The 27,029-nt window shown below is 43.1% G+C and overlaps 1 pseudogene; it reads left to right on the forward strand.

Annotated features, from left to right (window-relative positions):
* Positions 1–22,521, forward strand: part of LOC108177145 (histone H2A.Z pseudogene) — a 75,927-nt pseudogene extending 53,406 nt beyond the window's left edge.
* Positions 22,522–27,029: the final 4,508 nt, after the last annotated feature.

The raw sequence follows: 27,029 nt of genomic DNA on the forward strand, positions 1-27,029 counted from the left end.
TATTTCCCTCTTCTTCCCACCCCCCCTTTTTTTAAAGATTTATTTTATTTATTTGAAAGTCACAGTTAACAGAGAGGCAAAGGCAGAGAGAGAGACAGAGAGAGAGAGAGGGAGAGAGAGAGAGATCTTTCATCTGCTGGTTCACTCCCCAAGTGGCTGCAACGGCCAGAGCTGAGCCAATCTGAAGCCAGGATCCAGGAGCTTCTTCAGGTCTCCCATGTGGGTGCAGAGGCCCAAGGACTTGGGCCATCCTCCACTTCTTTTGCAGGCCACAGCAGAAAGCTGGATTGGAAGTGGAGCAGTCATGACTCAAACTGGTGCCCATATGGGATGCCAGTGCTGCAGGTGGTGGCTTTGCCTGCTAAGCCATCACTCTGGCCCCTCTTCTTCCCCTTTTGAATGAAGTCTAGTAAGATAGTGGATAAAGCTCTTAGAATCCGATTAGTCTGAGACCTAGCTCTTCCACTTACTGGTGGAGCCTCAGTTTCTATTATCTGCCAATGAAGATAATAATTACCACTTAACTCTACTAATCACCCTTCAGTCCCTTCCCAGCAAGGATCATGAATTACTTTTTGTCCTACACTGCTCAGTACATAGCATGCAGCATGCTTTGACACATGCCTTCAGGTGCAAGTTATACTCAATTCAGAATAGTATATTCCAGTGACAATTTCACTTTTATTCCAGTGATAATTTTTATTCCAATGATAATTTTAGTCTAATGGTAGTGGCCTCTTAGAGAACTCTGTTAAAGTAAAAACACCCAGGAAGAATACAACATGAGTATTTAGATATTTCTGTGCATTTATCACACAAGTGGGGAGCAGGCTGCATCTGCCACATGCTTACTGACACTGAACTGGATAGGTCTTTAAGTTCCTTTTGGCACAAATAGTTCACATTTCATGATTTGCTGCAGAATTGTGTCTCAAGTCAGTTCAGTTTCCTGGAGAGGTGATATATTTGGACAAGGTCATAGAACTAATTACAGGGTGAGTTGACAATAGTTGTACAGTATATCTCAATGATCTTCATATACAACAATATCCATTACTTAATATTTAAATTCTGGTAGAATTCTCAGCATCTTCAGACTAAGGAATGAGCACTGGGGGTAATTTCTAGAAAGTTCTAAGGAGCATGTGTGTGTGTGTGTGTGTTGAGACAGCAAGGCCTTAGAATCATGAGGCTCTCCCTGGTAATTTCAGAAGGCAAATCAACTACTAAACAGACTTTCACTGAAGGCCTCTACAGGAAAAGATGCAAGGCCCTAGAAACATAGATTGATAACATGAGGACTCTGCTCCAGGGCTTACAGACCCATAAACAAAGAGTAAAAAAAAAAAAAATAGAATAAGTGAGGTAACAGAGATATGCTTAAAGCTCTGCAATGCAAAGGGGGCAGGGTGGCTCACTGCACAGAGTCAAAGAAGGCTTAACTAAGGAAGTTACTACTGAGCTGTTTCTTTCAGAGTCATGTTTCTCCCAGCCACAGAAGGAAAAGGGTGTTCGTTAGAGGGAAGAGTATGTGCCAAGGCAAGGGGCTGGGAGCCTAAAAGGAGTTCTGTGTGAAAGGAGCTTTGGGGTGTGATGAATGGGGTAGAGGTGGGGAGAACAAGGGCAGTGTGGGGGAGGACTCTGGGGAGATAGGATGTAGCCCGCTTTGAAGGAGTCCATAAAGGCTGATAAGACATATATGTAAATAATGATAAGACATGATAGAATGATCCAGTGCTGTTCAGAGGATCAAAGGAAATGCAGGGGATCTCAGAGAAGGGAGGGATGGTTTCCCACTGGGGGTTAGGGATCATGTCACTGATAAGTCAGGCAGGGATCATATTGGTCCTTTTAACTGTTGGATTTCAAGTTTAAGTTAAAGATCTGCAATATAATTATCTGCCAAGTCATGTTCTCTTTGAACCATATCTTTAACTTGATAGACATGATCCTAAATTCCAACAAACTGAGCAGCAGGGTGGCCCTTCCCATTACATAGCATGTTTCCTGTTTTCTTCATCCTGCTTCTTGCATTTTAAAGATTCATTTATTTATTTGGGAAAGTCAGAGCTACAGAGAAAGAGGGAGAGATTGAGAGAGAGAGGACTTCCAACCACTAGTTTGCTCCCCAGATGACCACATTGGTCAGGGGTGGGTCAAGCTGAAGCAAAGAGCCAAGAGTTTCTTCTAGGTCTTCCACGTGGGTGGCAGGAACCCAAACCCTTGGGCCATCTTTCACTGCTTTTCCCAGGCCATTAGCAGGGAGCTGGATCAGAAGTGGAGCAGCCGGGACATGAGCTAGTACCCCTTATGGGATGCTGGCGCCACAGGCTGTGACACCCACTATGCCATAATGCTGGCCCCTACCAACTTGTTTCTATTACCAGTGCCTAGAACAGTGCCTGATTCCAATAGCTGCTGAATATTCATGAAAGCAGTTTTTAAAACAATGTATTTTTACTCTGACAAGCCAAATTATAGCTTTGTTTAGTATCTTTAAAATATCCAATCCCTTAGTTGCCATTATTACAACTGTATTTGTCTTGCATCTGGATTTCTAACTTACAAAATATGTTAACAGAATCCACAGACACAACTTCAGAAAGCTTCATTCTCATTTTCAAAAACTCTCCCTGTGCCAGCTGGGGGAGGTGGGCAGCGAGTGTGCTTTCGTGAGAGCTCACCATTTCTGGGCTGAAGTCCACAGCCACTCCCTGCTGTGCGGTTGGCTGCCATGTCATCTCAGACCCAGGGCAGCTCCTCTGTCTTGTTCTTTGCCCACTGAATGCACAGGCTTTGAGAGTGTTGGATGGAAGTGGAAAGCATTAGCATCTTGGAAAGGATGTACTTAGGGCGTTTGTGGCCTTCGTTGGTTCTTTCCAGAGCTCTGGCTGCTCTGCTAAGACAGGAAAGCTTCCACATCTGCAGGGATGAACGAGTGTGCTGCTGCACAAACAGCATCTGCCAGAGCCATCCTGCCCGGAACTGTAACACTGACTGTGCTTGATTATCACTGTCAAGTGGATCATCAGTGAAAATCATTATCAACCCTCTATGTTCTACTTTTTCTAAAAATGGTTCCATTTTTATTTTGTTTTATGTTCAGATGTCAAAAGTACTGGGTGCACATAGGGTTGGTTTTTTTTTTTTCAGCTGAAGAAGAGATTGCATTATATATGAAGTTTCACAGTCTATCACTTCTTGAAAATTTTGAATCTCTTGTGATTTTAGAAAACACTAAAGAAGGCTGTCTTTCATAATGGTTTTACCATCCTCTCCTCCACCCAAAATGAAAGCCCTTAGAATTCTCTCTTCCATATCTTTCACAACTTCATTCTCTAGTCCTCTTAATTCTATGTCCAAATTATTCTCACATGGATTCTGTCTCACCCCAGAACCTTAACTGAGGTCTCCATCTGGGTCATTCTAACAGCCTCATAACCAGTCACCCTGGCTCCAAGATCTTCTTATCAGGGTGGCCTTTGCACTGCTACTGAGCTGAGCTCCTTAAAACACAGGTTAATCTATATCACTCTGTCTTCTGAAGCCATGTGCAGCTCCTTATCACATAGCAAATAAAATGCAAAATCCACAACATGCTATTCAAGGCCACATGGAATATTGCAAATATTTTATTAGCCAACCTTTGGAAATGAAAAATGAGAAGAAGAAAAATAAGTGAATAAAATAAATCAGGTATACTATATAATAACTATTATCTAAACCTACTGCAAAAGAATATATGTGTGGCTGTGGGTGTGTGTATATGTAGACAGATAAATAGATAAACAGAGATATGCATATGAGGGGTCTTCACAAAGTTCAGAGACAGTGTATATTATGGAAAAAATGCATGTTTTTTTTTTTTTTTTTTTTTTTTTTTTTTTTTTTTTTGACAGGCAGAGTGACAGTGAGAGAGAGAGACAGAGAGAAAGGTCTTCCTTTTGCCGTTGGTTCACCTTCCAATGGCTGCTGCCGGCGCACCACGCTGATCCGAAGGCAGGAGCCAGGTGCTTCTCCTGGTCTCCCATGAGGGTGCAGGGCCCAAGGACTTGGGCCATCCTCCACTGCACTCCCGGGCCACAGCAGAGAGCTGGCCTGGAAGAGGGGCAACCTGGACAGAATCCGGTGCCCCGACCGGGACTAGAACCCGGTGTGCCAGCACCGCAGGCAGAGGATTAGCCATTGAGCCATGGTGCTGGCCAAAAATGCATGATTTCAAAGTTTTCTGTACCAAAAAAAACCCTCTTAATTCCATTTCCCATGAACTTTTTGAAGACCGTGTGTATAAATACACATCATAATATTATAAGTCATTATTACAGAGAGGCAGAAGCAGAAGGGAGAGAAAGAGAGAGAGAGAGAGAGAGAGAAGAGAGAGAGAGAGAGAGAGGTCTCCCATCCACTGGTTCACTCCCCAAATGCCTGCAACAGTCAAAGCAGGGCTAATGCAAAGCCAGGAGCTTCCTCCAGGTCTCCCATGCAGGTGCAGGAGCCCAAGGACTTGGGCCATCTTCCACTGCCTTCCCAGGCCATAGCAGAGAGCTGGATAGGAAGTGGAGCACCTGGGTCTTGAAATGACGCCGATATGGGATGCCAGCACTACAGATGATGGCTTTATCCGCTATGCCACAGAGCCAGCCCCAGCAAGTGCAATTTAAAAATTTACTCTGTAATGCCAGTAAACAAAGCACAGAAACCACCAAAATTTAAAAATACTTTTAAAGAGATCTGTGTTAACCGCTGGCCCTTGTGGTGACAAGATCAAAAGATAGCTCCACAGTCTTTATATACATGCTTACTACAGGCCAGGCCACGTTCTAAGGGCTTTACAAGCATTTGATCTTATTTATTTATTTATTTATTTTTATTTTTATATTTTTGACAGGCAGAGTTAGTGAAAGAGAGAGACAGAGAGAAAGGTCTTCCTTTTTCCGTTGGTTCACCCCCAAAGTGGCTGCTATGGGCCAGCGCCTTGCGGCCGGCGCACTGCGCTGATCCGAAGGCAGGAGCCAGCTGCTTCCTCCTGTCTCCCATGCGGGTGCAGGGCCCAAGGACCTGGGCCATCCTCCACTGCACTCCCTGGCCACAGCAGAGAGCTGGCCTGGAAGAGGAGCAACCGGGACAGAATCCGGTGCCCTGACCGGGACTAGAACCCGGTGTGTCGGTGCCACAGGCGGAGGATTAGCCTAGTGAGCCGCGGCGCCAGACAATTTATTTATTTATTTATTTATTTATTTATTTATTTATTTATTTATTTATTTTTGACAGGCAGAGTTAGACAGTGAGAGAGAGAGAGAGAGACTGAGAGACAGGAAGCATTTGATCTCATATCAACCTTATAAAATGGATATTATTTCCCAGTTTATAAACAAGGAAACTGAGGCACATGGAAATTAAAGTTGCACTAGAAGTGAGAAAAGTAGAATTCATACTAAGGCAGCTTGATTCCAAAGTTGCCCCCTTAATGAAAACCTATATTTAGAGCCATTGGAGAGTTCATGGGAGAAGTCAGAGCCAGTTAAGGGTGGAGGATGCCTAGGAAGTATCTAAAGCTGTCAGGACTTGACTGGTGCAGAACAAAACAGGGTGGTCAGGAGGATAATGCGTATATGATGTTTTGGGGAAGTAATTTTAATGCTAGTGATATTTTCACATTCATATTTAATTTGTTACTATAAAAGAATAAGTCATTAAATTTTCAACTTTTATCCTAGGTGTTGTGGGGCAAGATTAAGCCACTGCTTCTGATGCTGCCATCCCATATTGGAGTGTCAGTTGAGTCCTAGCTACTCTGTTTCCCATCCAGTTTCCTGCTAATGTGCCTGGGATGGCAGCAGAAGGTGGTCAGGGTACTTGGGCCCCTCCTACATGTGTGAGAGACTGTGATGGAGTTCTTGGCTCCTGGCTTTAGCCTGGCCCAGTCCTGGCTGTCATGGCCATTTGGGGATTGAACCAGCAGATGGAAGATCTCTATCTGTGTCTGTCTCTTGCTCTATCTCTCTGCCACTTTGCCTTTCAAATAAATAAAATAAATATTTGAAAGGCAGATCTTAAAGATCTGTTTTATTTATTTGAAAGGGCAGTCCTTAAGATTTATTTTATTTATTTGAAAGACAAAGTTACACAGAGATAAGGGGGTAGAGAAAGAAAGAGAGAGAGAGAATCTTCCATCCACTGGACACTTCTAAATGGCCACAATCGAAGCCAGGATCGTAGAACTCCATTGGGATCTCCCATATTGGTGGCAGGGTCCCAAGCACTTGGGCCATATTTTGCTGCTTTCCTAGGTGCATAGGCAGAAAACTGGATGGGAAGTAGAATAGTTGGGATTTGAACCAATGTTCATATGGGATGCTGATGTCACTGGTGCTGACTTAACACACTGCATCACAATGCTGGCCCCTGAATAAACAAATCTAAAAACAATATTTGTCAGCTTTTAAAAATCATGGATAATAATCTGTATAGAAGAAACTCTACTTAATGTCAAGATCAAGTTGAGGGGGAGTCAACAATGGGGCTAGAGCCAGAGATGGTGAAGTTCAGAAATAAAGTTGTTATCCTCATTATTTGTTCATTTTAAAAAAAATCATTTATTTTATTTATTTATAAGTCAGAACTGCAGAGAGAGAGGGAGAGAGAGAAAGAGAAGGAGAGAGAGAGAAAATCTTCCATCTGCTGGTTCACTGCGCAAATGGCCCAACAGCCGGTGCTGGGCCAGGCAGAAGCTGAGAACCAGGAGCTTCTTCTGGGTCTCCCACGTGGTTGCAAGGGCCCAAACACTTTGGCCATCCTCACTCTTTTCCCAGATGCATTAGCAGTGAACTGGATCAGAAATGGAGCACCTGGGACTCGAACCAGCACCCATATGGGAAGCCAGCAGACTGTAGCTTAACCCGCTGCACCATAACACTGGCACTATTTGCTCATTTTTTAAAGTGATAGTTTATTGGCTTGATTTTTAGGGTCACAACATGTTCATGGTATCAAAATGAAAACATTTTTCTTGAAAGAGAGACATGCAGGAGCAGGCTAAGTAGTGAGTGTTAACCACAGGCATTGCTGCCATCCACTCAGCTGCCAAAGGAGTGGTCCTTGGCTACTTTACCTCTTTTCTATCCCTCTCCCAACTCTCTATGCAATCATATTTATTCCAGAAGCAGAAGAAAACCTCAGGCCAAGTGACAGAAGGGAAGTGCTTCTCAGTTCTGGTTGTCAGGAAGGGCAGACAGCACTTTTGCAATGGATGAGATTGCAAATTTGCAGGAAGTGGAAGACAAAAGATAGGACACATTTTGAAATCTCTTTCTGTAGTATTTTTTTTAAAGATTTATTTATTTATTTGAAAGTCAGAGTTACACACAGAGAGAAGGAGAGGTAGAGAGAGAGAGAGAGAGAGAGAGAGAGAGAGAGAGGTCTTCCATCCGCTGGTTCATTCCCCATATGGCCACAATGGCTGGAGCTATGCTGATATGAAGCCAGGAGCCAGGAACTTCTTTATGGGTCTCCCATGTGGGTGCAGCATGACATTCCTGAGGTCAATTCACTGTACCCAGCCCTGTAACTCTTAAATGAGGCTGAGATCAGAATGGTAGTTCAGGGCCCACAGGGAACTCTGTTCTCTCTATTACATATTGATTCCCTCGGTCTGCCACTCAGCTGAATGTTCTCAGCCATCCCCAGTCCTCAGGGAGCTCCTTCTAGTTTCATTTATTCAGTTCCAAGCCTGGGGGCACTGACAGAGGCTGCAAGGAGCTCAGCCTGCAGGTGGTCTTTGGAAACTAGGGAGAATGTGGGTGAATGCATTAAACAAAGCAAATATCTGGCAGGAAACCAGCTTCTAATCTTGAACCTGGGTTCAATTTATTTTCTTTTCATTTTAGGTTTCTGAGTCCCAGATCTCCACCTCCTGGAAATGCTTTAACAAATAGGAGAAAATATAAGGGCAGGCATTTGGCATGGTTAGGATGCCAGAATCCCATAGTGGGGCACCTGGGATCAGGTTCCACCTCCACTGCCAATCCAGCTTCCTATTAATGGGTTATTTTGGGAGACAACAGATGATAGTTCAAGTATTTGGTTCCTTGCTACCGATGTGGGAGGCATGTGGGCATTTGGGGAGTAAACCAGAAGATAGAAGATCTCTTTCTCTCTTTCAAATAAAATGAAAATAAAAATCAGCTTTTAAAAAGGAGAAAAGACAGTTATTAAGGAGTTAGAGCAGAGTTTCTTCTCACCAGGAAGCACAACCTGAGGCTTTATTACATTTGCAGCTTCCTGGTTTGCCCATCCCTCTCATGCCATGGGCCTATGCTCAGGGTCACGGAGGTAGAGAAAGAGCTACAGGTCAGGGCATCTTCCTGAGTGTGAGGTTTTGGAAATACAAGGTACCATTCATCATCTTCTGCACAGATGCCCTCTTGCTTGCTTGCCCCGTCTCAGAAGACGTTGCGGCCATCCATCTAGCTGCCTAAGGCAGACATCTGGGAGTGGTCCTTGGCTACATTTCTTCTTTTCTATCCCTCTCCCAACTCTCCATGCAATCATACTAATTCCACTCTTTAAATGGCACTTTAGGCCATGTACTTTTCTCAGTTTTTAGTGGATCCAACTAGGTGAATCAAGGTTGGGTTTCAGTCTCTATAATTGGCATCTCCCAAATAGGACACTTGCTTGACTGCCAGGTAGATCCAAATGACAGCTAGAGAGGATAAGGAACATATAAAGGCACACATAGTTATTGACAGTACAGAGGGGAATCCAGGCTGCCCAATTCCAAGTCCTGCAATCCTCCTGGACAACACCTTACTCCATTTGTTCATTCATTTAGTACACTGTATTGGGCTCCTAATAGGTGCCAGAGTGCCAGACATAATCACTTAACCTCCCTCTAAGGATTCTCCATTGTCACCTCTAGGGTTGGCTCCCTATGTTGGATTATGGTTTTCTGCTTGCTAATTTCTGTCACCTCACTCTTGAATATTCTTAACCACAGGGCACTGCAGGCCTTCTCATTCCAGGAGTACCCAAGTTGGCTTCTTTGTGGCTTTCTTATAAACAGCTTCTGAGCTAGTGAGACCAACAGAAAATACTTGTACACACATTGAGGCACTTCTCCAGTGGAAAAGACTCTCTGAGTTCAACACTGAAACCACAAATGAGTGGAAATATTTCCCTCCAGACCATACTCCTCCACTTAGGAAAAGGGGAACAAGGAAGAGCTGATCTGCTTCAGCTTTCAATCCTATTACACTCTATGACTTCTTGGGAAGGATGAACCTAAAATGTAAGTTTTCAGTATATGCAGGATTTCACTGATTCATTGAACACATGGTAACCGTGGTATACTACATGCCAGGCACTGGGATGGATGCCAGGAATATGGTGCTATATCACAAATGCTGATCTTGCCTGAAGATATTGTAGGCTAACACAATCTGATCTCAATCATTACTTAATTTCTTTTCTTTTTTTTTTTAAGAGTTATTTGTTTATTTGAAAGGCAGAGTTACAGAGAGGCAGAGGGAGAGAGAGAGAGAGAGAGAGAGACAGAGACAGAGAAAGTCTTCCATCCACTGGTTCACTCCCCAGATGACCGAAACGGCTGGAGCTGTGCCGATCTGAAGCCAGGAGCCAGGAGCTTCTTCCGGGTCTCCCACGAGGGTGCAGGGGCCCAAGCAGTTACGCCATCTTCTATTCTTTCCCAGGCCATAGCAGAGAGCTGGATTGGAAGTGGAGCAGCCAGGTCTCAAATCGGTGCCCATACAGGATGCCGGTGCTTCAGGCCAGGGTATTAGCCCACTGTGCCATAGCGCCAGCCCCTCCAATTTCTTTTTAAATATAATAATTTTTGGATACTATCTTCACTGTAGTTATAGGATTATAGAATCATAGACTCTAGGAGACATAAGGAGCTTTCATTTAAGCCAATGTCTTTTCTCCTTAGCCAATGTTTAAATCCCATTTAAAATATCCCCATCAAATGAATATGTTCATCCTTGGACACATCCAATAACAGAGGATTTACCACCTCTGCTCCCTGGGCTTCTATGGGACAAGATAGTCTCTTCAGCTCTGAGTAAGCTCTGGACTACATACGGCTGGTTATTGTGTGCCCAAGGCCTTCTCCAAACACTTCCCCTTGATTCCTTCTTTCCTCATAAAGATGGTTTTGAGCTCCTTCTCTATTCAAGGGGGCAGCAGAACTACTCCTTCCCACTCTGGAAATATGAAAAGAGTCTCCACATAAACAAAATTATTTTCTTTTATTCTCCCACATGAAGTACGGCGATGATGTGACTACAAAAAGCAAATTTTTCCCAACTCTGCCACACAATATTGCATGCATAACTCTGAATATAGCTTTGAAACAAGCAGACCAACTTTACTATTCACAAACTAGAGCTAACTGTATTGAGTCTTCAATACAGTTGTATTAAAGGGTGGCTGTACATTCTTGGGTTCCTCTCCAAAGTTAACCTCAGAAAGATTTACTTTTATTGAATTAAAAAGTACTTTCTTTCTTTATTGTAAAAACAATCCTGTTGGTATTCTATTGCACAGTAGAGTAATAATAGTTAATAACAACGTACTGTACTTTCCTAAATAGCTAGAAGAAAGACTTCTGAATGTTCACAGTACAAAGAAACCTTGAGTAAATGAAGCACTGGATGCTAATTATCCTAATATGACCATTGAAATGTTTGCATATTTCAAAATATTACACCGTACCCCATAAATATGTACAATTACTGTTAGTTAATAAATACAAAAAATTTTTAAAATGTATTAAAATACATAATGAATTTTGAACTAAATATTCCAGCAAGTATTAATTGGACACTCATCATGTAGTGGACACTGTGATGGGTTCTGGATGGAATGTGGGGGAAAAAAAATCTCTAACCTTAGGGCACCTACAGCCCAGAGTCTGAATATAAGTGTCTCTCCAAGGGTCATACAGCTTGAAATAAAGCCAGGATGAGTCCTCAGAAGCAAGTCATCATGGCCTGAGCTAGGAGCTCAAAAATAGTACACATTGTTACAATTATCACCACAGTGAACAAAGACATAACCATATTAATGCTAATAATGCCTCAAGGTGTTATAATTTCCTTTTAAGAATGTGTAGAAACAGAAGACTTTAGTGGTTTTTTTTTTAATGAAAAATAACCATTATGTCACCTAGTGTCTCATTTTCTCCTAGAAACCCCCACTCTTCCTATAAATCAAGGAGTTTTATAATAAATGAGCTGGTTCAGATCCTACCCAGTGAGTATTTATTAAAATCTGGGTCACGGCAGGAGCCGCGGCTCACTAGGCTAATCCTCCGCCTAGCGGCGCCGGCACACCGGGTTCTAGTCCCGGTCGGGGTGCCGGATTCTGTCCTGGTTGCCCCTCTTCCAGGCCAGCTCTCTGCTATGGCCCGGGAAGGCAGTGGAGGATGGCCCAGGTGCTTGGGCCCTGCACCCGCATGGGAGACAGGAGGAAGCACCTGGCTCCTGGCTTCGGATCGGTGCAGCACTGGCCATAGCAGCCATTTAGGGGGTGAACCAATGGAAGGAAGACCTTTCTCTCTGTCTCTGTCTCTCTCTCACTGTCTAACTCTGCCTGTCAAAAAAAAAAAAAAAAAAAAAAAAAGGTCACTTTCCTAGCTTGGTCAAACTGAACATGAGATTCCAGTGCAGGACAGCAGCTTCATCGAGGAAGGTGCAGTCACATGACAGATGCGGTACCAGGTTACCTTCCTCCTTCTCCCTGTCCACTACAGCGATTGTGCTATCCATATCCAGTATTCAGCCATTTTCTTATCATTCGTGTTGTGCATGACAGCATTTGCTTCCAACATCAAGGAAGCATTCAAGTTTTCTAAAAGCTATGCCTTGGCCTTCTAATAATTTCACCTAACAATCTGCTTATTGTTTGGTAAAGGACTTATAGAAATGGAAGAGTTATTTATTGTAAAATACATAGTCTTATCTCTCAGTAGAAACCACTGTTCTTCCTGTTTCTGTGTTACTGTGAGATAACCCACCATCTTGGGTGGTGCATGCATGAAACCATCAGCTAACATCTGATTCAGGAAGGGAAGTGACCACAGGATGTCACCATCTGTGTCAGAGGGGTGCACGTATTTGACAGGAAGGACTTCACATTTACCAGTAAAGCAGAGTTACATGTGTGAGGTGTTCCATGTCTAGCATGCTACTGGGGTGAGAGTTCTCTCACATTAAGTATCCTCCACTGACCCTGTATGTTGCCAAGATTTTTAAATAAACATGCTCTGTGTGTTTGAGTTTTAATAATATTGGTATTTATAGCAGCTAATTTTAACTACAATTAGACAGGCATTGTGCTTGGCACTTTAAATACTTTATCTCAGATAATCCACACAATAATCCTCTGAGGTAAGCATTCTTATTTTGGTTTCATAAAAGAAAACTTGCTGAGAGGGGCAAGTGGCTTGTTCAGGGTAACTTAGCTGATGAGGTTCAGGCCCAGGAGTGGGATGTCTAGTTGAGTACAGTCTCTTCTGAGCTTCTGATCCAGCTTCCTGCTAATGCACGTGGGACACAGGGGATGATGTTCCAAGGGTTTAGGTTTCTGCCACTCATGAGGATCTCCTGGTGAAATTCCTGGCTCCTAGCTTTGGCCTGATCTGGCCTTGGCTCTTGTGGGCATTTGGGGAGTGAAGGATCAAATGGAAGATATTCCCTCCCTGTGTTTCCCTCTCTGTACTGCCCTTCAAGTACATACATACATAAATCTTTAATAAAGAAAAAGATTCGTGCCCAGGACAATGAATCCTTTTACTGTCTTGTGATCTTTTTACTCTCTTACCCCACCACCCATACTCCTGAATCTCAATCCAGAAAAGAGGGACCACACCCAGAATGCCCTCCAGTTCCTCCTGTGAGGGGGAAGATGGCTTACTACCATTGTATTCCCCCCTCAGAGAATACAACATATGGGGGTCGCAATAAATGCTTTGTAAGTGAAAACATAGACACAAACCAGAATATAATGCTGGAGCTGGGATTTCTGGATCCTAGTTCAAAATTACAGAAACACCACTCTTTTAAGATTAATGAAGCAGATTACCTTATGTAGTCTCTTTAATAATAACCTTGCAGTGACTAAACAGTAAAAACCCTGTGGCTCCAAATTGCACAACCTCTTGCTGTCCAAAGCCAGGGAGAAATAACTGCTCCAATCCTTAGTGTGCCACTCAAAAGTAGCTGGGCAAAGACATGCACTGCACAGATACAAAGAAGAAAACTTGCCGCTGTGTACAAATGGAGAGGCTTCCCCAGAAATACAAATCAGTGAGAGCTGTGCAGAGAACATGGGAGAACGCTCCCCTTTATACAAGATTCACTTCACTTTCAGGAGATACAGACTGAGGTGCAAAGTTCTCAGCCATTAGTGTTTAAGATCCAGACATTTGAAAGTCTGCATTCCACTTGAAATGGAAGAAACAGGGTACAGATGCACGTATGGCACTCAGCAATCCAACAAAGAAGACTTGGATAATACAACTTGCTGCGCTGATGGAGGGGTTCCTAGTCTCCAGGTCTTACACTATTTGTTTTAATCCTTCTAGCATTCTAAAGTGTAGGTATATTTTACAGATGTGGAAATAAAACCTGGAGAGTTAATTTGCTCAGGTTCTCCTTGTTAATGAATGTAGAGTTGAGAGAATTGAACTCAAGTCTGCCTGACTCTAACGCCTAAGCTGTTAACCATGAATGCTAATCATTAACGATACCTAACTAACTTATTCATTTATTCCATGGTGCACCAGGATGAGAGGTTAAATATTAGAAACCCACTGCATATTCGTCCTTATTTACAATTATGTAAATGCTGAATTTCTAGGGGCACACTCAAGCCTATAGGCCTATAGCATGGATGCTATCATTCTAAATTCATCTTTTTGCTGTTAATTTAAGCCCTGGAATAACAACTTATTGTAGATAATATGCAGAGACATCTGGACTCAGTGCCTCCAACCTGACAATTTTACTCAAGAAACTAATGCCTACACTGGGCAAAGCAGATAAGCAGCAGCCGTTACAGACTTGAGCCTAATGAAAAACACTGTTTGTTTCACTTACGTTTGTAGACTGGAAGAGGAGCTACTTGGCACAGCACAGTCATTGTTTCATTTAATCCTCTAAAGAATATTTTGAGGTAAGTAGGAAAAGTAATATTATCCCTATTATACAGACGACGAGACACTCAGAATTTTAAAACTATGGCCGGCGCCGCGGCTCAATAGGCTAATCCTCCGCCTGCAGCACTGGCACACCGGGTTCTAGTCACGGTTGCCCCTCTTCCAGGCCAGCTCTCTGCTGTGGCCAGGGAGTGCAGTGGAGGATGGCCCAAGTGCTTGGGCCCTGCACCCCATGGGAGACCAGGATAAGCACCTGGCCCCTGCCTTCGGATCAGCGCAGTGCACTGGCCATGGTGGCCATTGGAAGGTGAACCAACGGTAAATGTCTCTCTCTCTCACTGTCCGCTCTGCCTGTCCAAAAAAAAAAAAAAAATTTTAAAACTAGTTGAGTGGTAGAAATAAGACTCCAGCTCAAGTCCTTAGAATCCAAAACCTAAATAAATGAACTTCTAAGCTCTTTAAAAATACTGTAGGGGCAGGCATTTGGCATACCAGTTTCTGTTAAGATAAAGTTAAGATAACTTAAGAGGTGATTAGCATATAATATGCACTCAGTGGACACATGTTGAGTAAATACAAGTTTGAGATGAGTTTTGAAGGATGAAGGAAAGCTTAGCAGGCAAAGGAAGAGGAGTGGAGAATGAGTACAATCACAAATATAATAAAAATTGGTTAATTGGTTTTTGAGATTATATTATCAGTAGTAAACTGGATTTGTTGAATTGGAGGGATTATAGGCAAGAAGGCCAAGTGAAAACAGAGCAGTAATCCCAGTGAAAATGCAGACGACTTGGTGTTCACTCAGTAGTAATGGGGGCAGTGCCCAGTGGGGACTCAATTTCCTATGAATGAATGCTTGCTCTCCCTCACTAGGGTGTAAACTATGTCAAATACTGAAATACTATAGCATCTAACTCAATGCTGTACAGCCCATGAACATCCATCAGAAGTTGTGTTGACGACGGATTCACTGAGATGGGATGGGAGTGGAAGAGGTGGGGGTTAAGGGAGAAGGAGGAAGGGAATCAGGGCTGGCAACAAGGATCAAAATGTTATCAAATTTTTTCACGAGTTTAATGATGCATTCAAGTGCTTAAGATTTTTTTTTTTTTTTTTGACAGGCAGAGTGGACAGTGAGAGAGAGAGACAGAGAGAAAGGTCCTCCTTTGCCGTTGGTTCACCCTCCAATGGCCACCGCGGCCGGCGCGCTGATCCGATGGCAGGAGCCAGGAGCCAGGTGCTTTTCCTGGTCTCCCATGGGGTGCAGGGCCCAAGCATTTGGGCCATCCTCCACTGCACTCCCTGGCCACAGCAGAGGGCTGGCCTGGAAGAGGGGCAACTGGGACAGAATCCGGCGCCCCGACCGGGACTAGAACCCGGTGTGCCGGCGCCGCTAGGTGGAGGATTAGCCTAGTGAGCTGCGGCGCTGGCCAGTGCTTAAGATTTAATGAAATAAATTTTAAGGTAAGAAAATCATTAAGGATGTGCAGTATTTTCTTTAATGTAAAAGATTTGAATTACCTAACTAAATCAGCAATAGAATATTATTAGATCAATTACACAATAACAGAACTGAATAAAAATAATATTATCAAGGTATGCTCAAAGATATAAATAAATTGGTAATTTATAGTTCTATTTAAAAGGTAATAGACATTAATTATTATGTTCTGAGTTATCCCACTTTTGTTAACAAATATATGCACAAAAAGGTTTGAGATAATTGTATATAAATAGAAGTTTAAAGTTTGTTGTACACTGATGGGATTCTTCTACTCTCTTTTACTTCTCTGTTACCTATTTTTAAAATAAGAAATAAGTAATAAGAAAAAAGCCATTTGGGGCCAGCGCTGTGGCACAGCAGGTTAACGCCTTGGCCTGAAGCACCGGCATCCCATATGGGTGCTGATTCTTGTCCCAGCTGCTCCTCTTCCGATTCAGCTCTCTGCTATGGCCTGGGAAAGCAGTAGAAGATGGCCCAAGTCCTTGGGCCCCTGCACCCACATGGGAGACCCAGAAGAAGCTCCTGGCTCTGGGCTTCGGATTGGCACAGCTCTGGCCGTTGCAGCCATTTGGTGAGTGAACCATCAGATGGAAGACTTTCTCTCTCTGCCTCTCCTCTCTCTGTGTAACTCTGACTTTCAAATAAATAAATAAATCTTTTAAAAAAAAGCCATTTTAAAAATTGTAAATCAAATGAGAAAACTGAATTAGGAATGAAAACAGAGAAAGGTAAAAGGAAGAAACATGCAAAGTGTCTTCAAAAATTCATGAAAATGTGCATTATGAAAAAACATGCATTTATTTCAAAATTTTTTCACCAAAATAAATTTTTTAAAATATTTTAAAAAAAATTTTTGAGAGCTAGAGAGACAGAAAAAGAGATGGAGAGACCAGAGACAGAGAGAGCTCCCATCTGCTGATGCACTTCCCAGATGCCTACAAAGGTCAGGACTGTCTGGGCTGAAGCTGAGAGGCCAGACCTCAATCCAGGTCTTTCCCACTTGGGTGGCAGGGACCCATCTACTTGAGGCGTCACCTGCTGCCTCCCAGGGTCTGCATTGGTAGGAAGCTGCAGTCAGGATCCTAACCAGAAATCAAACCCTAGCACTCTGATATGGGACACAGGCATCTTAACCAGCATCTTAATGGCTAGCCTAACACTTACTCAAAAGTTATATTTTAATTCCATTTTCCATGAAGTTTTGGAAGTACCTTTGTATACTGGTAGATGGGGATAATAAAGAAAGATAGTGGGAAAAGATGTTAGTTTTTTTTTAATAAAAGATTTTCTCATTTTCCAGCATGTTAGGGGGAAAATATTTTTGTTCTCAGAGTTTTTCTGTATGCTTTCCAAGCCATCAAATTCCTAAATATAACCAAAGATGATGATTTTACAAGCTAGCCAATATAAACATAGTAGATGTTTATATTTCAACATTAACAATGTGACATTGGAGTTGCAAAAGATCTTTCAAGTTGGCTATACTATTTTATTTTTTCAAAAGTTTCCATTTTGAGTATCCTTTTAAAATATACCCTTTGCCCCTCCTCAGGGCTTTAAGTTTCAAGAAAAGGCAAACGAGATTATTATAGCCACATTTGGAAGTGAGGATATGGAAGAAAGGAGGAAGAGAGAAGTGGTAGAAGGGTAAGCACTTAGGTAGGAAGAGGACTGGGAGAACTTCTTGTAGAGCCTTACCCTAAAGTAGTACTGTTGAAACATTCCTAGGAATTCACATCACCTAGGCTCTTGTTAAAATTCAGATTGTACCCCAACAAGTCTGGGGTGGGAGTTCCAGGTGTTGGCCATGCTCTGTTTCATGAACAACTTTGAGTAACAAGGCCTTCGAATCTGGGAATGATCTCTTATATTTCACATGGGCAGCCTCTGGTTGTGCTAACCTCTTTTTACGCAACCTAATGGATTTTGGGGGGAATCAAAATATCAAATAGTTGAAGTTTTCAGAAAGCCATTTACCATGAATAAGTACAGTGTGAGCCACTGTGTATAGAAGTGAGTAAAATAGGGGCTGGCGTTGTGGCTGCTCCATTTCCAATCCAGCTCTCTGCTAACAGCATGGGGAAAAAGCCTGTGGAAGATGGTTCAAGTGCTTGGGTCCCTGCCACCCACGTGGGAGACCCACATGAAGCTCCTGGCTCCTTCAGCCTGGCTCAGCACTGGCTGTTGTGGCCACTTGGAGTGAACCAGGGATGTGAGATCTCTCTCTCTCTCTCTCTTTCTCTCTCCATCTCTCAGACTTTCAAATAAATAAATCTTTAAAAAATAAATTATGTAATGGGCAGAAGCCCCTGATACACAAATCTTATTTTTTAAAGGGTGTGGTTTTCCTTTCTCTCTGTCTCTCTCACTGTCCACTCTGCCTGTCAAAAAAAAAAAAAAAAAAAAAAGGCCGGCGCCGCGGCTCACTAGGCTAATCCTCCGCCTAGCGGCGCCGGCACACCTGGTTCTAGTCCCGGTTGGGGCGCCGGATTCTGTCCCGGTTGCCCTCTTCCAGGCCAGCTCTCTGCTGTGGCCAGGGAGTGCAGTGGAGGATGGCCCAGGTGCTTGGGCCCTGCACCCCATGGGAGACCAGGAAAAGCACCTGGCTCCTGGCTCCTGCCATCGGATCAGCGCGGTGTGCCGGCCGCAGCGCGCCGGCCGCGGTGGCCATTGGAGGGTGAACCAACGGCAAAGGAAGACCTTTCTCTCTGTCTCTCTCTCTCACTGTCCACTCTGCCTGTCAAAAAATAAAAATAAATAAAAAAAATAAAGGGTGTGGTTTTGTGGAGAAAGCTCTGGACTGGTTGTCAGAAGACCTGGTTTCAGTCCTCATGTTCACTAACTAGGTTGTTTGCCTTCATGTCAGCCATTTCTCTCTGTTTCTCTGTTTCCTTTCTATTAAATAAAATAATTGGTCTACAATGGCTTCTGAAGTCTTTTCAGCTCTGACATTTAAGGAGTCTGTGCAGGAGATCCTGCATCAACAGGAAGGGAGGAAAGAAGGAAGTGTCACCACCCACAGAGCTGCCAGGGGTCCTGTACGTGTGATAGTATAATAGCAGAATGTCCCCTTGTCTGCCCAGTTGCAAAAGTTATTGGAGTGCGAGACTGGGAAATTTGCCTGGTATGAAATCCTAGGACTCCAACTTCCTGGTTTTGACAATTGAGAGTCTTGGGAATCAGTCTCAGGCCCTAAGAAATAAGGCAGACCATGTAAATAGGCCCTGCAAAAGCCCCAGTGTAGCTCTGACAGCTGTCAGATTCTCAGGTCCTCAATCCCCAGTTCTAAAGCTACCCTCAGGTTGCACCTCATTCCCCTAAGTGGTCAGCAGCCACTAATTATCCACTTGCTTGTGAACAAATCCAGTTCTTGCAGCAACACAAGCCCTCCTAAGCAGCACCCTACTGGTTCCTGAATCCCCCAGACACTGAAGACTACATCTAACCCTGTGTTGGCCAGGCCTTGGGGAACTGGGCAGGACAGAGGGCGACACTTCTTTCTTTGTGTTTAAGATAGTCCCGTTTGCAAACTGGGGATCAGCCCCCTAATTTGATAAGCACAGGGTGGAATGGGGATCTGTTGGGGTGAGATTACCCTGCAGCCCCACCTCACACCTCCACAGACCTGCACTCATTGACTTTTAAGTGACTAACCAGGCCTGCTGCCATTCTGACAGACTCACAAATCCCCTCCAAAGATGTCAGCTTCAGGCAGTTTCCTGTGGTTTGCTTAATGCCAGCCGGGAGGGCAGCCAAACTCCATCCACGTTCCTGAAGCCCCTCTCTCAGCAGACACTCCTCCTGAGGCGCTCACTTTGGATGCAGGGACCCTATTTGCTGCAGGAGTTATTTTTCCCTCCGCGCCAGCCTGGGCTGGACTGAATGATGTGGCTGGCTGGGACAAAGGTTGCTTTTTATAACGTTCTTCCTTGGTATTTGCAGTGTCTGGAGAGGCCTTCCTTTTCTCCCATGCTTAATTAGCAGCATTGGAGCATTTCCCTTTCCTCAACAGAAAGTCTGTCCCCACCCCCGAGGCCAGGCAAAGGGGGTGGCAGGTGTGGCTGAACACTGCCTGAGGTTAACCTCAAACTTAAACTTAGAGTCATACTTGCTAGCAGCAACATGAAATGCAGGACTAGCTCCCATTCTGGGCAGAGTGGGCAAGTGAGCACACGTCCCTGGCAAACCAGGCAATTGTTTTCTAGCACCCCAATTAGGTGAGGGGACAGAGAGAAGGGGGTGGAGAACCAATGTGTGTTTGACACATTTGTGAATTGTTTCTACAACAAAGGCTTTTTTAAAAAAAAACAACAGAGTGAAGCTTTATATATTTGAATGAGAACCACACAGAAGAACCTATTGTCAGAAGGAAAAATTGCATGAATAATTGTGCATGACTTCAGTCTTCCCAGTCGAAAATGTTAGGCGTGTTAAGGATGATTATGGGCATTCCAGCATCTGCAGCCTGGGGAAGGAGGCAGGAGCTCCCAGGAGGAGAGCAGACAGGTTATTTAGCAAGACAGGGGAGGGAGGTGGTTGAGGAGCTCTTTGCTTTGTTCCCAGTTTTCCTCTATTGAATTGAGGTGCCCCGTCCTACAAGAAGCCTTCCTGCCTCTGGCTCCTTCTGTCTTCTCTTACTTTACATGTTCTCTTGATAAATGATCTTCTGTCTTTTCATTATTGATAGACCACAGAGTAGTGAGCGTGGACTCCAGGATCAGACTCTGCCAGTTTCTCAATGTGCAACCTTGGGCAAGTTACTTATTCTCTTTCTTCATCTCTAATACAGGAACCTTCTAGGGTTGTTAAGAGAATTAAATGTGCTAGTACATTGAAAAGACTTAAAACAGTGCCTGATGAATGTACAGCATGCACTCAATAAATTGTTTCAATGACTATGTTTATGTGTATCTCCACTTATTAACACAGGATGCAATATAATGTGGGTCAGTGACTTTCAACCTTCTGATACATATCAGAAGAGATTTGAGGTACTTCAAAAATATATGAGTCTGGGGCCGGTGCTGTGTCACAGTAAGTTAATCCTCCGCCTGTAGCACTGGCATCCCACATGGGTGCCAGTTCGATTCCCGGCTGCTCCACTTCCAATCCAGCTCCCTGCTAATGTGCCTGGGAAGGCAGCAGAAGATGGCCCAAGTATTTGGGTCCCTGCCTCCCACATGGGAAACCTGGAAGAGGCTCCTGGCTCGTGGCTGCTGTCTGGCCCAGCCCCAGCGGTTGCAGCCATTTAGGGAGAACCAGCAGATGGAAGATCTCTTTGTCTGTCTCTGTCTCTCTCTGTAATTCTGCCTTTCAAATAAAATAAATAAATCTTAAAAAAAAAGGACAGTTACCTAGAGCTGATATTACAGATCAATAGGTATTTTCTCTTGTTTTCCCTTGTGTTTCAGCAGATTTATTTCAGAGTTGCTATAACAACTGTAGCCAGAATCTGAACTTTGACCTTACCTTCAGTTTTAATTTCAATATGTCACCCAATCTTTAATTTAGTACACATAATAAAAATTTAAAGACCTCAAGACCATCTAATGTATAATTATATGCATGATAATAAGATAATTATAGTCAACAACTTTTCCTAGCTGTTCTACAATGTTTAAACTGACTACTGATTGTAGGGCATTAAGTCAGACATTTCAACATAGAAATCAGAAACTATAGACAGGATCCCTATTCTTTTTTTTTTTTTTGACAGGCAGAGTGGACAGTGAGAGAGAGAGACAGAGAGAAAGGTCTTCCTTTTGCCGTTGGTTCACCCTCCAATGGCCGCCACGGCTGGCGTGCTGCGGCTGGCGCACCGCACCTATCCGAAGGCAGGAGCCAGGTACTTATCCTGGTCTCCCATGGGGTGCAGGGCCCAAGCTCTTGGGCCATCCTCCACTGCACTCCCTGGCCACAGCAGAGAGCTGGCCTGGAAGAGGGGCAACCTGGACAGAATCCGGTGCCCCAACCGGGACTAGAACCCGGTGTGCCAGTGCCGCAAGGTGGAGGATTAGCCTACTGAGCCACGGCGCCGACCAGGATCCCTATTCTTAAATAACTTAGTATTAAAACAAATAAAGATATACATATTGAAAACTGTAAAATAGACTTCTGGAGCCAGACTTTGGGTCTACCTCTTACCTTCGTGGCCTCAGGTAATTCACTTCACCTTGTTGAGCTTCAATTTCCTCATCAACAAAACATGGACTTTGAGGCCTACATCATAGAACTGGTCTGAGTATTCAAAGCAGTCACATGTGTGTCTGGCACATTTTATTAAGTGAAATGATTTTAATGAACAAAGATGCTGTGTTGTGACAGCAGACTTTATTGTCAAAAGTTTCATTATCAAAAGGGAGAGAACTTGGCAAAAGAGGGAAAAAATCAAAGTGGAAAACTAAGCACAAACGCATACCTGACCTCCCACCATATATCTCTTAAAAGATAGAAAGATAACTTTGAAAATCAGTCTGTCCCTACCAGTGCCAGCACACAGGAAAGGAGGTAGAAATTAGAATGAAAATCTGGATGGAGGGGCTGGTGCTGTGGCATAGAGAGTAAAGTGTCCTGGCTATTCACTTCTGATCCAGCTCTCTGCTATGGCCTGGGAAAGCAGTGGAAGATGGCCCAAGTCCTCAAGCCTCTGCAACCACGTGGGAGACACGGCAGAAGCTCCTGGCTCCGGATCGGCCTAGCTCCTGTCTTTGCAACCATTTGAGGAGTGAACCAGTGGATGGAAGACCTCTCTCTCTCTCTCTCTTTCTCTCCCTCTCTCTCTCTCTGCCTTTCTGTAACTCTGCCTTTCAAATAAATAAATCATTAAAAAAAGATAAAATACACTAAGAAAAGGTCATTTTAAATTAAAAAAAATCTGGATGGAAGGCATTTGGGATCAAACTAATGGGAATGCAGAGTAGAATATTCTCATACTCTAAAGAGAAAATTACTTTGAAAGTAAGAGCAGAGACTCTCCAAGCATAGAGGAAACAAGATAAACAGGAAGGGTGAATCTATGGTCAGGATTACTGATCTTTAAACAGCTCTCCAACATAGGTCCCTCTCCAACTTCCTCCGCTGTGGGGAGATATAGTTTGGATGTGGGGACTTGTTGCTCCCCCACTTCATGGAGGAACGACACTAAACCCTGCCTAGGCTTCCTATCCGAGTCACGGCACCATTATGTCGCTCCCCCTCTTCATGGAGGAACGACACTAAACCCCGCCTAGGCTTCATATCCGAGTCACGGCACCATTATGTTGCTCCCCTTCTTCGCGGAGGAACGACACAGGACCCTGCGGTGTTCTTTTGTCTGCTCGGCCCTTCCCGAGTTTGCTGCTGGTTCTTCCCGGGTTGGCTGCCATCCCTTCCACCTCCGTGGAAGGGCGGTTCCCCCTGCCACTTTCCCTACTTCCGCGGGGGAGTGGCACACCGCCGGCCGGCTCTCTCGGGGGCTGCTCAGGTGTTCCTCAGGTGTTCCTTCAGATAGATGTTCCCGGTGCATGTTGTCTCTCTCCTTCTTTATAGTCCTCTTCCACCAATCCCAACTCTGCTACCCACACGCCAAGTACGCTGCTCTCCTCCAATCAGGAGCAGGTCCTGCTGTTTATTGGTTGAACTGGAGGCAGCTGAGTAGAAGCTGTTTCCTCCTCTCCCAGCGCCATATTGTGGGAGAGCAGATGCATAGAATAAGTCTTAATTCCAGTAACAGTCTAGTCCGAGTTGCTCCCCACAGGGACTGACATCTGATAAAATATAATTTCATTCTAAGAAAGTGGATTGCCTGTCTGGGGTATAACAGCTGAGAGAAAAGAAGAGTAGGACTGGAAGTAACCCTAGAAGTAACCCTTACACAGATGCACAGGGAGGAGAAAGGAGAAACTATTACTGCCCAAGCTGTCAGCTACAGCTTCATCAAAATCAAGGTCTCCTTATTTTTGTGTTGGGATAAGCCACTGGAGGAGCTAGAGGGAGGAATATCCCCAAGCCCATCTCCTTGCTTGCCCTGTGTGTCTTACAACAAAATCTGCCCTTCAAAATGTCCTACTTGTCCACGGAGTCCACCAGAGGATCCCAGAGGGGAGACACAGATCTCAAAACTGACGCAAAACAAACAACATGCCTACTAATTAATTCTATCCTTCAAACGTGGGTGTAAATGGAAAACCAAGAACTGCCAGATACTTAAGGAAATTCAACAGCTATAAAGAAAAGGACTAAAATGAACAAACTGAAATACTGATTCCAGATGAGAGACACATAATTAAAGGAATAGAAAAGAAAATTTAAAAAATTTTAAATAGCATCACTGTTACAAAGATGTATGAGGGTACTGTACCAAGTTGCTATGAAAAATGACTAACTGCTTTGACAAACAAGTAACAAGAAGTACAAAGAAAATCTTAAAATGTGACAGTAAAACTAAACAACGCAATAGATGGAATGAATATTAGAATGTATATGGCAAAACTGGGGATATGACCTGGAAATGAAATGTTTGCAATTCTCCCTTACTATGCAGAAAAAAATCAAGAACAGAAACAGAAAAAATTAAGAGACTGCCATGGATTAAAATGTATGCCCCTCCTCCTCAAGCTGTATTGTTGAAGCCCTAATACCTGATGGGACTGTGGAGATAGGGCCTATGATAAAGTGAAAAAGGTTAAATGAGGTCATAGGGTGGGTCCCTAATGCAACAGGGATGGTGCTGTCATACAGGAGGATGAAACATCAGAGTTCTTTTGCTGGCAAAGGAGGAATTGGCAGAAGGCAGCCATCTGCAAGCCAGGAAAAGAGCCCTCACCAGAAACTGAATTGGTATTGGTCAGCACCTTGGTTTTGGACTTCCCAGCCTCCAAAACTGTGAGAAAATAAATTACTGTTATTTAAGCCTGTAAGTGTAGGTGCTTTGTTATGGGAAGACTAATACAAAGACTAGAAGACTAATACAGAGACACAAAGAACAGATTAAGAAGGGACTCTATTCACTTAAAAGAAGTGCCAGGAGAGCACTGAGAACTGGCGGAAAGAGATCCACAAAGAAATAATAAAGGAAAATTCCTCCACCTCAAAGACTCAAGACTTCAGAGGGCTAGCCAAGTGTTAAGTAAAATAAAATTTAAAATATCCTTACTTAGACAAATGCTCCAGAGGTTTTAGAGCCAAAAGGACAAAGGGAAAACCCTAAAAGTATTCAGAGAATAAAGTTGTTAGCTAACAGGCACAAAAATGATATTGTTTTTCAGACTTCTAAAGGGCAACTCTGAATGCTAGGCAGCCACAAAGCAGTAACTTCAACATTTGAAAGAAAATAATTTTGAGCCTAGAATTATGTACCATCCTAGCCAAACTAGTATTCGAATGAAAGAGCAAAATAAAGACGTTTTCTAAACTGCAAGAATTCATAATATTTACTTCCTCTGCACCCCCTTTTGCTTATAAAAGGAAAATTATATTCAAGAAAGGAAGATGCTGAATACAAGGAACAGTAAATCGTCTTTAATGCCCAATGTGGGAAAATTAGTAATGATCTGGAATTAAATCTCAAATGAAGAAAGTACCGTCAAGGAATAATATTATGGGAAAAAATAGATTCGATCACAAAAGCAACCAGTATTTATAAAACATTTATGTGTAGGACCGGCACCGTGGCTCAACTGGCTAATCCTCCACCTGCGGCGCCGGCACACCGGGTTCTAGTTCCAGTCGGGGTGTCGGATTCTGTCCCGGTCACTCCTCTTCCAGTCCAGCTCTGCTATGCTTGGGAGTGCAGTGGAGGATGGCCCAAGAGCTTGGGCCCTGCACCCGCATGGGAGATCAGGAGAAGCACCTGGCTCCTGGCTTCAGACCAGCACGGTGCACCGGCCACAGCGTGCTGGCTGCAGAGGCCACTGAAGGGTGAACCAACAGCAAAAGGAAGACCTTTCTCTCTGTCTCTTTCTCTCTCTGTCCACTCTGCCTGTCAAAAAAAAAATTTATGTGTAGGAAGAAATATCCTTTATGACTTCATTAAAGAACCTTAAATAACTACAAAGATGTACTCCACTACTGGATAGAAGATCAATCTTATAAAGATATCAATTCTTCTCAAATCAATCTAAAAACCTAATAAAATCTCAATAAAAATAAAAAATTTTTTGTGAAACTTGATGTACTGATTTTAAGGTTTATCTGGAAGAGACAGATGGTAATGAGAACAAAGAGCTAACGGAGCAGACTCAGAAAATTCATCCTAGAGGCCAGAGACAAACGTGTGCATGTGTGGAAATCTGTTAGAGATAAAGGTGATATTTAAGATTAAAGAAAAAAATGGGATCACCTCATAAGTCACACTGAACAAATAAATTTTCATTTGCAAAACAAGATTTAGATTTTTACTGTAGACCACACAGAACATAGCTTAATTTGACTAAAGAGCTAAGTGGAAAAAATTAATGTTAAGGAAAAAATATCAAAGAATATTTCTATAATATGGAAGCAGAAAAGTCCCTCTTAAGCAAATCATTCAACACAGAGAGTATCATGTAAGATAAGATGTAGAGATTTGATTACATATCTAAAAATTTTTATTTTTACAGAAGTGGAGAAAATTGTGCAATGAATTCTTCTGTAGGCATTACCAAACTATAAACAAGTATTCCATTCATGGCCAATCTTATTTCATCTATCTACTCACCCCTCGTTGGATCATTTGGAAGGAAATCCCAGGAGCCATATCATTCATAAATATCATTATCACATACAAAGATATTAATAGCTATTTAATATAGTTAACATTAAAATTATCTTTTAAAAGTTCATGGAAAATGCATATTATGAAACAAACTATGAATGTATCAGCATTTTTGTCATCAAAATAAACTTTTTTTTATATTTTATTTTTATTTATTTGAAAGGCAGAGTTAGACAGAGTGAGATAAAGGGGGGAAGAACAGAGAGAGATCGATCTACCATCTGCTGGTTCACTCTCCAAATGGCTGTGACAGCTGGGGCTGGGTCAGGCTGAAGCCAGGATCCAGGAACTTTATCTGGGTCTCCCATGCAGGTGCAGGACTCCAAGAACTTGAACTATCTTCCATTGCTTTTTTTCAGGTGCATTAGCAGGGAGCTAGATCAGAAGTGGAGCAGCCAGGACTTGAACCAGTGCCCATATGGGATGCTGGCAACTTAAGCTATTATGCCACAATTGGCCCCCCAAAATAAACATTTTAATCCTATTTTCCATGAATTTTCTGAAGTATCTTTATAAATTTTGACTATTTTTTAATTGAACACTTTCATTTAGCAAAGATGTTATGAATAAAGTTTTTAAAAAGGTGTAAAGGGCAGATTATTTGCCAAATATAC

Source organism: Oryctolagus cuniculus, chromosome 1, assembly GCF_964237555.1.
Source record: "Oryctolagus cuniculus chromosome 1, mOryCun1.1, whole genome shotgun sequence".
Classification (NCBI taxonomy): Eukaryota; Metazoa; Chordata; class Mammalia; order Lagomorpha; family Leporidae; genus Oryctolagus; species Oryctolagus cuniculus.